Raw genomic sequence first — 11,929 nt, 5'->3', positions numbered from 1 at the left:
ATACAATAATAGATTGAAAGGATGGTGTAACGTGGCCATAGGATTTATTGCAAGCATAGAAGACATGTTCGATATATCAAAATAATCAATATAGCACATCACATTCATGAAATATAAAAAGCTAAAAAAATCATTCCCATTGAGGCAGAAAAGATATCTGAAAATATCTAAACTTTTTATAATGAAATTATTTGATATACTATGAACAGAAAGTATCTTCCTCAGCATAAAACAAACTACATATGAAAAATCAAAAGCTAATCTCCTACTCACCAGTAGAAGACTTAAAGCTTCTTCCCTAAGATCAAGGAACAAGACAAAGATGACTGCTCTCACCAGTTGTACCCAAAATAATACTGGAAGTTATATCCAGGGCAGTTATGTCCCAGATAGAGAAAAGGAACAGAATATATCAAGTATGGTAAGGAAGGAAAACTATAATTACAGAGGACATTATCTTACATCTAGGAAATCCTAGAGTATGTGTGTGAGCACACACATGCTTGCATGTTCACACACACACACACACACACACACACACCCAAGAATGCTCAATTAAGAAAATCCATCAATATTACAGGAAACAAAACCAACAGACAAAATCAGCTGCACTTGTGTTAGCAAAGAGCAATCTGTAAAAGAAATTAAGAAAACAATTTCAGCCATGTGTAGTGGGTATATGCTTGTAATTCCGGCAGCTGAAGGCAGAGTGAAAGATTGCAAATGACACTGTCTCAAAATAATAGCAAAAGTAATTTCATTGCAATGCACTTATAAACTGCTTTGGCAATACTTGTACAACCACTTAAAGATAATTTTTTGGAGTTTCAAATTCCTTTCCTCAAAAGATGTCTTTATTGAGATTAAGTGATTTCATATATTTCACAGTACTGTGGTATAGTTATACTTAGCTAAAGTCACAATCACATTTTTACTTTCATAATAATAAGCATCATCCTTCTAATCTACAAAAGTTATAAATGATGGAAAATGCGGAAACCTCAAGTTTTAAATAAAAAGTTTAACCCCAAATATTGCCAATAAAACTATTACTTCCAGACTGGTGACATGTACATTTCTTTCTTTTTTGCTAGGTATCAGCTGTTCCCCATTTCTCTCTCATTCTCTCCCTTCTATCGCCATTCTTGCAATGCTTAGCTTCATTTAAAGAAAAATTTAAAGATTAAAATATAATTTAAAAAACAATAAAATATTCAGGAATAAACTTAACTAAGGAGGCATAAGTTTTATGCTGAAAACTATGAGATTTTTCTGAAAATAATTTTAAAAAGATTAAGAAACTAGAACGATACCCTATATTAATGGAAGTTCAATTGGGAAGTGGCGCTGTGGCTCAAAGAGGTAGAGCGCTAGCCATGAGTCCAAAGAACTCAGTGACAGCACCCAGGCCCCAAGTTCAAAGGCCAACCAACCAACCAAACAAACAAAGAAAAATTACCAAAGAAATTTAATTGTTAAAATGGTAATACTATAAAAATGACACGCAGGTTTGATTCAATCCTTATCAACATTCCAAAAATACTTTTGTAAAAAAAAAGAAAAGAATTCTGTAAAATTCATATGGAATTTCAGTGGATGCAAAATAGACAAAATAACCTTGAAAAAGAGTATGATGGAAGACTCCCTGATTTCAAGATTTACTATAAGACGATAGTAATCAGTTGTAGTATAAGCCTATAATTCCAGCAATTGAGAGGCTGAGGCAGGGGAATCATAGACAGATGTGAAGGCAGCCTCATCTACATGATGAGTTTCAGATCATCCTGTGCTGCATAGTAAAGTTCTGAGTCACATAAACAAAATCAACCAGGCGCTAATGACTTACCAGTATAATCCTAGTTCCTCATGAGGCTGAGGTCTGCAAATCATGATTTGAAGCCAGCCTGGGTAGGAAAGCCTGTAAGAGTCTTGGGTCTAATTAAACAACAAAAAACTAGAAGTAGAGGTGTGACTCAAGAGATAGAGCACTAGGTTTGGGCATGAAAGCTCAGAGACATTGCTCAGGATTTGAGTTCAAGCCCCATGACTGGCACAGATAAAGAATTCCCCCCAAACAATAAACCTCCAAATCATATACAAGCTGGTTGCAGGTAGTTCATGTATATAATCCTAGCTACTTAGTGGGCTGAACCCTGGAGGTGAAGCTAGCCCAAACAGAAAAGTTTGTCAATGTTTATCTGCAATGAATCTATACAATGCTGGGGTTGGAGGCTCAAGCTGTAGAGCACAAGTCATGAGTGTGCAAGCTCGGTGAGCACAAGGCTCTGACTTCAAGTTTTAGTACATAAAACCTAAAAGAAAACCCCAAACAAAAACACTAATACTCATAACAACAACAAAACACCGTAAACATCCACATAAAACACTACATTAACCAAACCAATAGTTAAAATAGAGTAGTATTGGCATAATGATAGGAATACCAATTAAATGAAAGGAACTGACAGACCAGAAACAAAAACATCATCACATTTATGGTCAGTTGACTTAGGGAAATCATTTTAAAATCATTCAATAGGGGAAAAAAAAGATTCTAGGCTGGAGATGTGGTGCAAGTGGTAGAATGTCTGCTTAGTAGGCATGAGGTCATGAGTTTAAGCTCCAGTACTGCCTGCCAAAAATGGTAAGAAAGATATTTAAAATTTAATAGTAAAGAAAGGAAAAGGCAAACAAAGATGAAAGTAGAAGTCAGTATTGTTTATGAAAAATTTCTAAAACAAGGCTGAGGAAAGTGGGTACCTATATGCAAAAGAATGATATTATTGGGCCTTTGCCAGACACCAGACACTAAAATCAACTCTGATTTTTTTTGCCAGGCTCAGGGCCTGGGCACTGTCCTTGGGCTTTCTCAGGGTTAGCGTTCTACCACTTGAGCCACAGCACCAAATCCAGCTTTTTCTGTGTATGGGGTACTGAGGAATGGAATCCAGGGCTTCATGCATGCCAGGCACTTCTTCCATCACTTGGCCAGGCTCCCAGTCCATTGACCCTGAAATTTTGACACAGGTCTTTCTGCATAACCCAGGATGACCACCAGCTAGCTATGTTCCCAGGCTGGCTCTGAAGTCACAATTCTCTTGGGAGTGCTGCGATTACAGGTGTTCACCACCATGCCTGTCCACTCCAATTGAATGGGAGGATTAAATGTATAAATCCAAATATGCTTAGAATAAAACTTTAGAGCAATTCTGAATGAATTTATAGCCAGTAATTATTTCTTCACATGACAAGAAAAATAGAGACAATAAAGGGATGGAGTAATTGATGTTGGTTAACATGAAAACCTTCGGTCCACCAGGGTATGCCAAGACATTGAAAAGAAATTCCACAGAATGGGAGACAATAATGACAAACCATGTATATGATGAATTTTGGATATCTGCAGTGTATAAATAACCATAGCAGGCCAACAGCTAACATTGGTAGCAGGCTGAGCATTGTGACCAGAGGAACTTGGGCTAGCATTCCAGTGCCAGAAAATGAGTCTTTTAGAATTAGCCAAATGTATGACGACACATATTATGGTAAATAATATAAACAGACTTGGATAATGGTGCCTCATGCTTATATTAGTTACTTAGGAAGTTGATAATTGAGGTTTGAAGCCAGGTTAGGTGGGAATGTCTTTGAGACTCTTACAGCCAATTAAGCCCCACCCCTACCCTGGCTTGTTCACAAAGCCAGAGGTTTAGCTGTGGCTGAAATTGTAGAGTGCTAGCTGTGAGTGGGAAAATTGAAGCCAGAGTATAAGCCCCTGAATTCAAGTCCCAGTATTGGTACACACACAAAAAGATGGTATTAGTGGAAGTCATAATATTATGAAGGTTGGTTTTTCATTGAATTTATCCTCATGGCAAATCCAGTTTTAAGGAAGTTTGACCTAAAGATTTATGGAGGATTATTTTCTGAGGATGTGTTTGTACACATGCAAAGTACTGAAAGTCTTCCATTTTTGAATAGCTTATAGGGCGTTTGAGTTTTGAAAAGGAAATAAAAGTGATGAGTTAAGGGCCGGGAGTTTGGCCTAGTGGTAGAGTGCTTGCCTAGCATGCACAATGACCCAGGTTCAATTCCTCAGTACCACATATATAGAAAAAGCCAGAAGTGATGCTATGGCTCAAATGGTTGAGCTCTAGCCTTGAGGAAGCCCAAGGACAGTGGTCAGGCCCTGAGTTGAAGCTGCAGAACTGGCAAAAAATGATGATTAAAGCAACTCCTTAATATGAAATAATATACTTAGGGTGAGTATGGCAGTGTGGATATAGGGGAGGGAGGTGAAAAGACAAGATTTGTAGAAGAATGCAAACTCGCTTCTATCATTCACTTCAGCAAGAAAAAGAAACTGGATTATAGGTCACTTTCTTTGTGGAACCTCAAGAATACTGTTCCATTGTTGGGGTAAAAATCAAAGCTGTCAATCTTCAATAAGTACATTTAAAGGAGGCTCAACTTTTCACTTGAAGGATGGAATAATTAAGGAAATATTGTGACATTTTTAAAGGGCAATTTACGTATTAGTGACATTAATTTAGAGTCTAATGTCAGACAGGCAAAATGAAGCAGGAGCTGACCTTGTGGCTTGGCTGCTTAAAGAACTTATTTAGAAAACAGGATCATCTGGATTTGAATCTGGTACTGCAAAATGAAAGTGTGTTATTGCTACTGAGTACCAGTGGCTCATGCCTGTAATCCTAACTACTCAGGAGGCTGAGATCTGAGGGTTTCAGTTTAAAGCCTGTTTCAAATAGAGAAGTCTACTGAGAGTCTCATCTCTAATTAACCACCAAAAAGCCAGAAGTGGAGCTGGGGGCTCAAGTGGCAGAGTGCTATTCTTGAATGAAAAGGCTCAAGAACAGCACTCAGGCCCAAAATTCAAGCTCTAGTAGTGGAACAAAAAAAATTAAGTAGAACTAAAATCTGATTGAAGAAAATGAGAAGCTTGAAGTTGAGGTTTTTTTTTTTTGTGAATGTTTAAAGGCACTAGAACGAAAAATATAAGACTTCCCCAGGAACCACAGAGAAATCAGCTACCATGGATCTGACCAAATATTGAGAAAGCATTGTGAAAAATTTGTTCAGGTGCCAGAATGAGCACTCTGGCAGCTAAGTTGGAAATATTGAAAGAAATTGGGTATGTCAACACCAGTTTTGGAAATGACACTTTAAGGTGTTATGCAAATGTTGGATGAAAGTTGCATTATTACTCCAGCTTCTTTGTGTAAATTAGAGAAAATTTAGGCAGAATACAAGGGGCCCAGGAGTAGGTCAGAACTTGTTATAATGAGAATGAATGGACTGTTTTGATTGTGGAAAGAAATGAAGTGTGACAGAAGCTATACAAGGCAGTGGAAGTTTTTAATCCTAAAAGTAGATGAGCTTCTGCTTGTTACAGTTTTAAGTGTTCAAAAACACTTCAGGATTTATCTACGACTTTACAAGTGGTGTATGATCAGGCAAAAGAAGGAGCAAACTCTGGAGTAACAAATAGACTTTTTTTCCTACTTTAAGTGTGACAAACGAAAGGGGTTAGCCAATGTTAGGAGTGAAACAGCTTTTTCTGTGGCATCTTTGTACCATGGTACTAGAGCATTGTAAGGTTTTGTGTATGTGTTGGTACTAGGGCTTAACCACAGGCCTTGGCTCTGTCCATTAGCTTTTTCTCCAGTTGTGCTCTATGGCAAGAATTGTAGGCATGAGCCACTGTCAGTGACCCTACAGTTTTTTTTTAATCTGTTTTTTTTGCCAGTCCTGGGATTGAGCTCAGGGCCTGAGCACTATCCTTGGACTTTCTCAAGGCTAGAGCTCTACCACTTGAGCCTCAGCACCATTTCTGGCTTTTTTCTATGTATGTGGTACCGAGGAATCGAACCCGGGTCTTTGTGCATGCTAGGCAAGCACTCTACCACTAGCCCAAACTCCCAGCCCTTTAATCTGTTTTTGGAAAAGCCACTGACTTCTCAAGACACAGTAGGCAATACTGGTAAAAACATCCCAGAAAAGACTGAGTAATATCTGGTTGGGCAACATGATGCAGATGAGATTATTTTGAAAGCATACGGTGAAAATACTATAGAAGATCTGCTCAGAGAAAAGGCTTATTGCCACACTGCAATCCAAGTTCAAAAATCAGATTACTGGATACTTAAATAAGAGTCCTAGTGTGAATCTCTTGTTGCTCATTAAGAAGATGCTGGAAGGCTTAAAGTCTCTACTGAGATGAAAATTGATTGAAAAAGAATAATTTGAAAGAGTCTGATGACCATGATGGATCTGAAATGAGGAAAATAAAACAAGAAATAACTCAGTTATGAAATAGTGCCTTTCAGAAAATTTATCATGACAGGGAAGAATATGAGAAGCTGAACAGCTTGCCATAGAAATGGCTCCCTGAGCTGCTTCCGTTTCATCCTGAAATATGATTATCTAAATATATGAACTCTGGTGAACTTTTTTATTGGGAGCCTGATATGAGATATTCTTGATGCTGAACCCATGAAGGCACTTAGCGGCAAGTGTTCTGTGGTATGCTCAGAAATTCATTGGCAGACCTTTTTGTGCATACATGTGCTGGTACTGGACTGAGAAATCAGGGCCTGGGCACTCTCCCTTGGCCTTTTCACTCAAGGCTGCACTTGACCACTTGAGCCACCCCTCAGTTGAGGCTTTTAAAAATTTGTTATTACAAGGGTGATGTACAAAGGGGTTACCATTCCATAAATAGGTAATGAGCACATTTCTTTCTGGACAATATCACCCTTCCCTTGATGTCTCCCAGCTTTTCTCCATCTACGAGGTGCACAGTTCATTTTCAACACACTTGACCACTTGCGCCACATCTCCACTTCTGGCTTTTCTCTAATTGGAGAGAAGTGTCTCATGGTATTCTATGCTGCCATCCGAATTCATAAGGAAATGGAAAGACTTAGAAAAATCATACTAAGTGAAGTGAGCCAGACCCAAAGGATCATAGGCTCCATGGTTTCTCTCATTTGTAATAATTAGTATAAGCCTAGGATTTTCCTAGCAGAGGACTGCAATAACTCAAAAGCTATGTGTATATGGTCATATAGGATGAGGCTAAGTGAAATGAACTCCAGGATAGGGAAACAGGATTTATCCTTGTGGTTGTTGTTTGTGATGTACTATGTGAAGTTGTTTCTTGTTTTCTTTTTTCCAATACTGGAGCTTGAACTCAGGGCCTGGTCATTATCTTTGGGCTTTCTTAAGACGAGAGCTCTACCACTTGAGCAACAGCATCACTTCCGGCTTTTTCTATGTACGTGGTACTGAGGAATCGAACCCCGGTCTTCGCGCATGCTAGGCAAGCACTCTACCACTAGGCCAAACTCCTAGCCCTGTGAAGTTATTTCTTTACAATTTTATTTTTGATTTGGTTTTTCTCTTTTTTCCCTGTTGTTGCTATATCTGACTTTAGTACCTGGTTATTGTACATACATTTATTTGTTTATTTGAATCAGAGAAGGGAAGGGGTAAAACAAGATATTGAGACAAAGTACAAAGGCTGATCCAGTATAACAGCAATATTCACAAGAAAATATTTTGGAAATGAACTTCACAACTTGAGAGGGGAGTATGAAGAGGAAAATGATGAGAAAAAAATGTGGGAAGGGGTAACAATGTTCAAGAAGTAATGTACTCACTACTTTATGAATGTAACTGCAACCCCTCTATACTTCACCCTGATTTTAAAAAGAGGAGTCTCACAGTTTTGTTGGCCCAGCATGCCTTTAAATTGCAATCCTCAGATCTCAGCCTCCCGAGCAGTCATGATTACAGGGGTAAGCTACCAGTATTTGACAGGTCATCTCTTAAGAGGGCTTTTAATGAGTACTTGTTCAGAAGTCAAGGTGATTCTCAGAGCAGCTATCTATTACTGAACTTGGGGAGAAATTAAAAAGAGTCTTGGGGGTCAGGTGTGTGGCCTAGTGGTAGAGTCCTTGACTAGCATGCATGAAGCCATGGGTTTGATTCCTTGGTACCACATACACAGAAAAAGCTGAGAGTGGTGTTGTGGCTCAAGTGATAGAGTGCTATAATTGAGAAAACTCAAGTACAGAGCCCACACCCTGAGTTCAAGCCCCAGGACTGGCCAAAAAAGAGTCTTTGTTACTGGTTACTGTCATTACTATTGTTATTTTTTGTGTAAGTCTGATTATATGGCTTACTTGATGGTATCAAGCTATCATTAGGCAAATGTGAGTGCATTTCAAGCTAGATCTTTAACTTCATAAGAAGCTTTGAAATTTATGAAAGGACCTGTATACATTGAACTCATAGATAAATTTGTAAAGACAATGTATTTGCTTTAAATCATGAACAAGAACTTATTGGAGATTTTGACTGTGCTAAATATGTGAGTCAATGAACCTCAGTGAACACGGGTTTGTGGACTTGATCTTGATATCACTTGAACTGAAAATGCAGAAATCTCCTTCTGTAAGGTCAGACTTATATGCGTATGGCTGCCTTTGGTTGTGAATTTGAGACAAATGAACATGGAATCCCAAAAGGGGATCAGTTTCATTTCGATGATAATGTAAAATCCTTCCTCTGGATGTAGCATGATAAATTTTACAACTTCAATGACCTATGAACAAGTTTTGAAAGCTTGATCTTCCTTGCTGGGAAAGGGAAAATCAATTTCAAATCCAGAAGAAAAGGAGATTGAATATATTTAATATCAAAGGGAAGGTGAATTAAAGATGGAGAAATTGGACAACTATAAGGAAAAAAGAAAAAAGAAAAATTGTGATCAATAATTAGTTACTTTGTTTTTGATACAGATGCTCCTTTGAAGATTCCTTGTCTAAACTTGGTGCCACGGGCTCATAATTGTAATCCTAGCTACTCAGAAAGCTGAGATCTGAGGACTACATTTCGAAGCTGGACCAGGAACAAAAAAGCCTGTAGGACACTTATCTCCAATAAATCAGTAAAAGTTTGGCAGTAGAGCTGTAGTTCAGTTGGTATAGTGCGAGCCTTGAGCAAAAATGTCCAGCGTGAGTGCTCAGGCCTAAATAATAAATAAATAAATAAATACATAAATAAATAAATAAATAAATAAACCATTGTCTAGCTTTGTTAAAGATATGGAAATATTTTGATACAAATTGGGTTGTATCTTTTATATTAAAAGTAGAAGACATTTAGTTTTATCTAAAACTGTTTATATGCTACACAATTTTGCTTAACTGGGAGTTATTATGGATTTTTTTGTTTGCACTTCCTGAAATTAAATAGATTGTGACACTTAGAGGAAAGGTTATTGTAGATTACTGGACACAAGTACTGTACATATTTGCAAGATGTTGGCTGATTGATGATGAAGATTATTTTTTTTTGCCAGTCCTGGGCTTGGGCTCAGGGCCTGATCACTATCCCTGAATTTTCTCAAGGCTAGAGCTCTACCACTTGAACCATAGCACCACTTCTGGCTTTTTGCTACGTATGTGGTACCGAGGAATCGAACCTGGGTCTTGGTGCATGCTAGGCAAGCACTCTACCACTAGGCCAAACTCCCGACCCGAAGATTAATTATTTTATTCAATGACTGTTACTTGGCATCTACTTTGTATCCAGTTTTAGAAATATAATGATTAATTAAAATATGTCCACTTCACTTAAAAACAAACTTGTGCAACTTAAAATGAACAGATAAACATCCCAAGTAAAAATAGTTGAAAAACATGCATAAGAGTTTCTTCAAAAATAGAGTAAGACTGAAGTCAGAAAAACAACTTCATTTTTTTAATTTCTGTCCCAGGGCTAGAACTCAGGGCCTGAGCATTGTCCTTGGGCTATCTCAAGACTAGACCTCTATCATTTGAGCCACTGCACCATTTCCTCAGTTCTACTTTAATTTCCTTTTTCAGGGTTTTAAAGTTTTCATCAAAAAGGTCCTTTACATTCTTAGTTAAGGTAATTCCTAGGTACTTTATTTTCTTTGAGGCTATTGCAAAAGGAGTTGCTTTCCTGATTGTTGCCTCATTCCTCTCACTGTTGGCGTAGAGGAAGGCAGTTGATTTTTGAGGGTTAATTTTATACCCTGCTACCCTTCCAAAATTTTGAATCAGCTCAAGGAGCTTGAGAGTAGAGTCTATAGGATGTCATAATTAGTAGAAACCTTGGGCTCTCCTAGCAAAGATTTGCAATAAGAGCAAAACCTTGATACGTAAGGCCATATAGTATGACGCTAATTGAAAGGACCTCTAGGATATTGAAACAAAAGCCATATAATGAATGATTGATGTCCTTAAAGTTCTATGTTATTTCTCATCTCTTTTGCTGTCCCTTGGTTATCTCATATTGTTACAGTGTCTCACTTTGTTATCTGATATATTGGATATATTTGTATTTGGTTATTTGAAATTGGATAGGGAAGGGGGGGAAACAAGATGGGAGGTGGGGGGAAGGGTAATGCGGACTAAGACATGTGAAAGGGTATCAATGTATGTGAATTAATGCACCTTCTATCTGGCAAATATCATGTAACCCTTTTATTACTTACAATAACAAAATAAAATAAAATTTAAAAATAAATAAATATTCACACTCAAAAAAGACAATTATATCTAATTGAAAATAAGGTTTCTATTTTTCAAAGTAGCATAAAGTCAATATCTGTATATTTAAGGAATACATTTGCATGTATTATTTGCATATAACAGAGTATCTACTAAGAACTATAATTGATAGTTTGATAAACTATAAATAAATCAACACATAATCCTGTGCCATGACAAATAACCTATATAAATGAAAGAAAAGAGAAACTGAGTAACCCAAAGAAAACAAAAAATGGCAATTTAAAGCATTCAGTAATTCATGTATAGATAAGTACCTAAAATGTCAATGATTTAAATATACTGATTCATAAGGGATAGAATGGTAGAATTAAAAAAACACTATTTACCAGTATGTTGTCCATAATAATTTCATTCCAAGTCATAATGACATTAAGTACTTACAATGTAAGACAAGGGGAAGAGATAGAGCATAATGAGAAAAGTAAAACTGACTTCCATGATTAAAGTGGATTTTAAAGCTTATTAGATATCTACTAACAAAGAGGGACATTTTATTTTGATTAAAGGGTAAATCCACAAGAAAGAAAACAATTCCAAATATGTACATACCAAAGAACACATCCTTAAAATGCCAAAAGCAAGAGCTGAGAGATGAAAAAGGCACAGAAAAAAATTACGATTACAGTATACTGTCATCATCCTACTCTTTTTATTATTTCATTTTTTTCATATAATTTTTATTGTAATTAATAGAAGGGTTACATTACATTCGCCAGATGGAAGGTGCATTACTTCACATACATTGATACCCTTTCTCATGTCTTGGTCCCCATTTCCCTCACCCCCAAACTCACCCTCATCTTGTTTTCCCCCCTTTCCTATCCAACTTCAAATAACCAAATACAAATATATCCAATATATCAGATAACAAAGTGAAACACTGTAACAATATGAGATAACCAAGGGAAAGCAAAAGAGATGAGAGATAACATAGTACATTAAGGACAACAATCACTCATAATATGGCTTTTTTTCTATATCCTAGAGGTCCTTTCATTTAGCATCATACTGTATGGCCTTATGTATCTAGGTTTTGCTCGATTGCAAATCTCTGCTAGAAGAGTCCAAAGTTTCTACTGATTATGGCAAATGAGGGAAACCATTAAGCCTATGTTCCTTTGAGTCTGGCTTACTTCACTTAATATGATTTTTTCTAAGTCTTTCCATTTCCTAACAAATGGGGCGATGTCGTTCTTTCTGACAGCAGCATAGAATTCCATTGTGTATAAATACCACATCTTGTTGATCCACTCATCAACTGAGGGACATCTGGGTTGGTTCCATATCTTCTCTATGGTAAA

The 11,929-nt window shown here is 37.1% G+C and overlaps 3 pseudogenes; all 3 read left to right on the top strand.

Moving 5' to 3' along the window:
* Positions 1-322: 322 nt before the first annotated feature.
* On the top strand, positions 323-5,616 carry LOC150040976 (serine/threonine-protein kinase 31 pseudogene; annotated as a pseudogene).
* Positions 5,617-6,042: 426 nt separating this feature from the next.
* Positions 6,043-6,603, top strand: LOC150040975 (serine/threonine-protein kinase 31 pseudogene; annotated as a pseudogene).
* Positions 6,604-6,785: 182 nt separating this feature from the next.
* LOC150040974 (serine/threonine-protein kinase 31 pseudogene) lies at positions 6,786-8,801 on the top strand (annotated as a pseudogene).
* Positions 8,802-11,929: the final 3,128 nt, after the last annotated feature.

This window comes from Megascapheus bottae, chromosome X (assembly GCF_031878675.1).
Source record: "Megascapheus bottae isolate mThoBot1 chromosome X, mThoBot2.hap1, whole genome shotgun sequence".
In the NCBI taxonomy this organism is placed as follows: Eukaryota; Metazoa; Chordata; class Mammalia; order Rodentia; family Geomyidae; genus Megascapheus; species Megascapheus bottae.
This window is presented reverse-complemented; position numbering and strand designations above follow the sequence as displayed.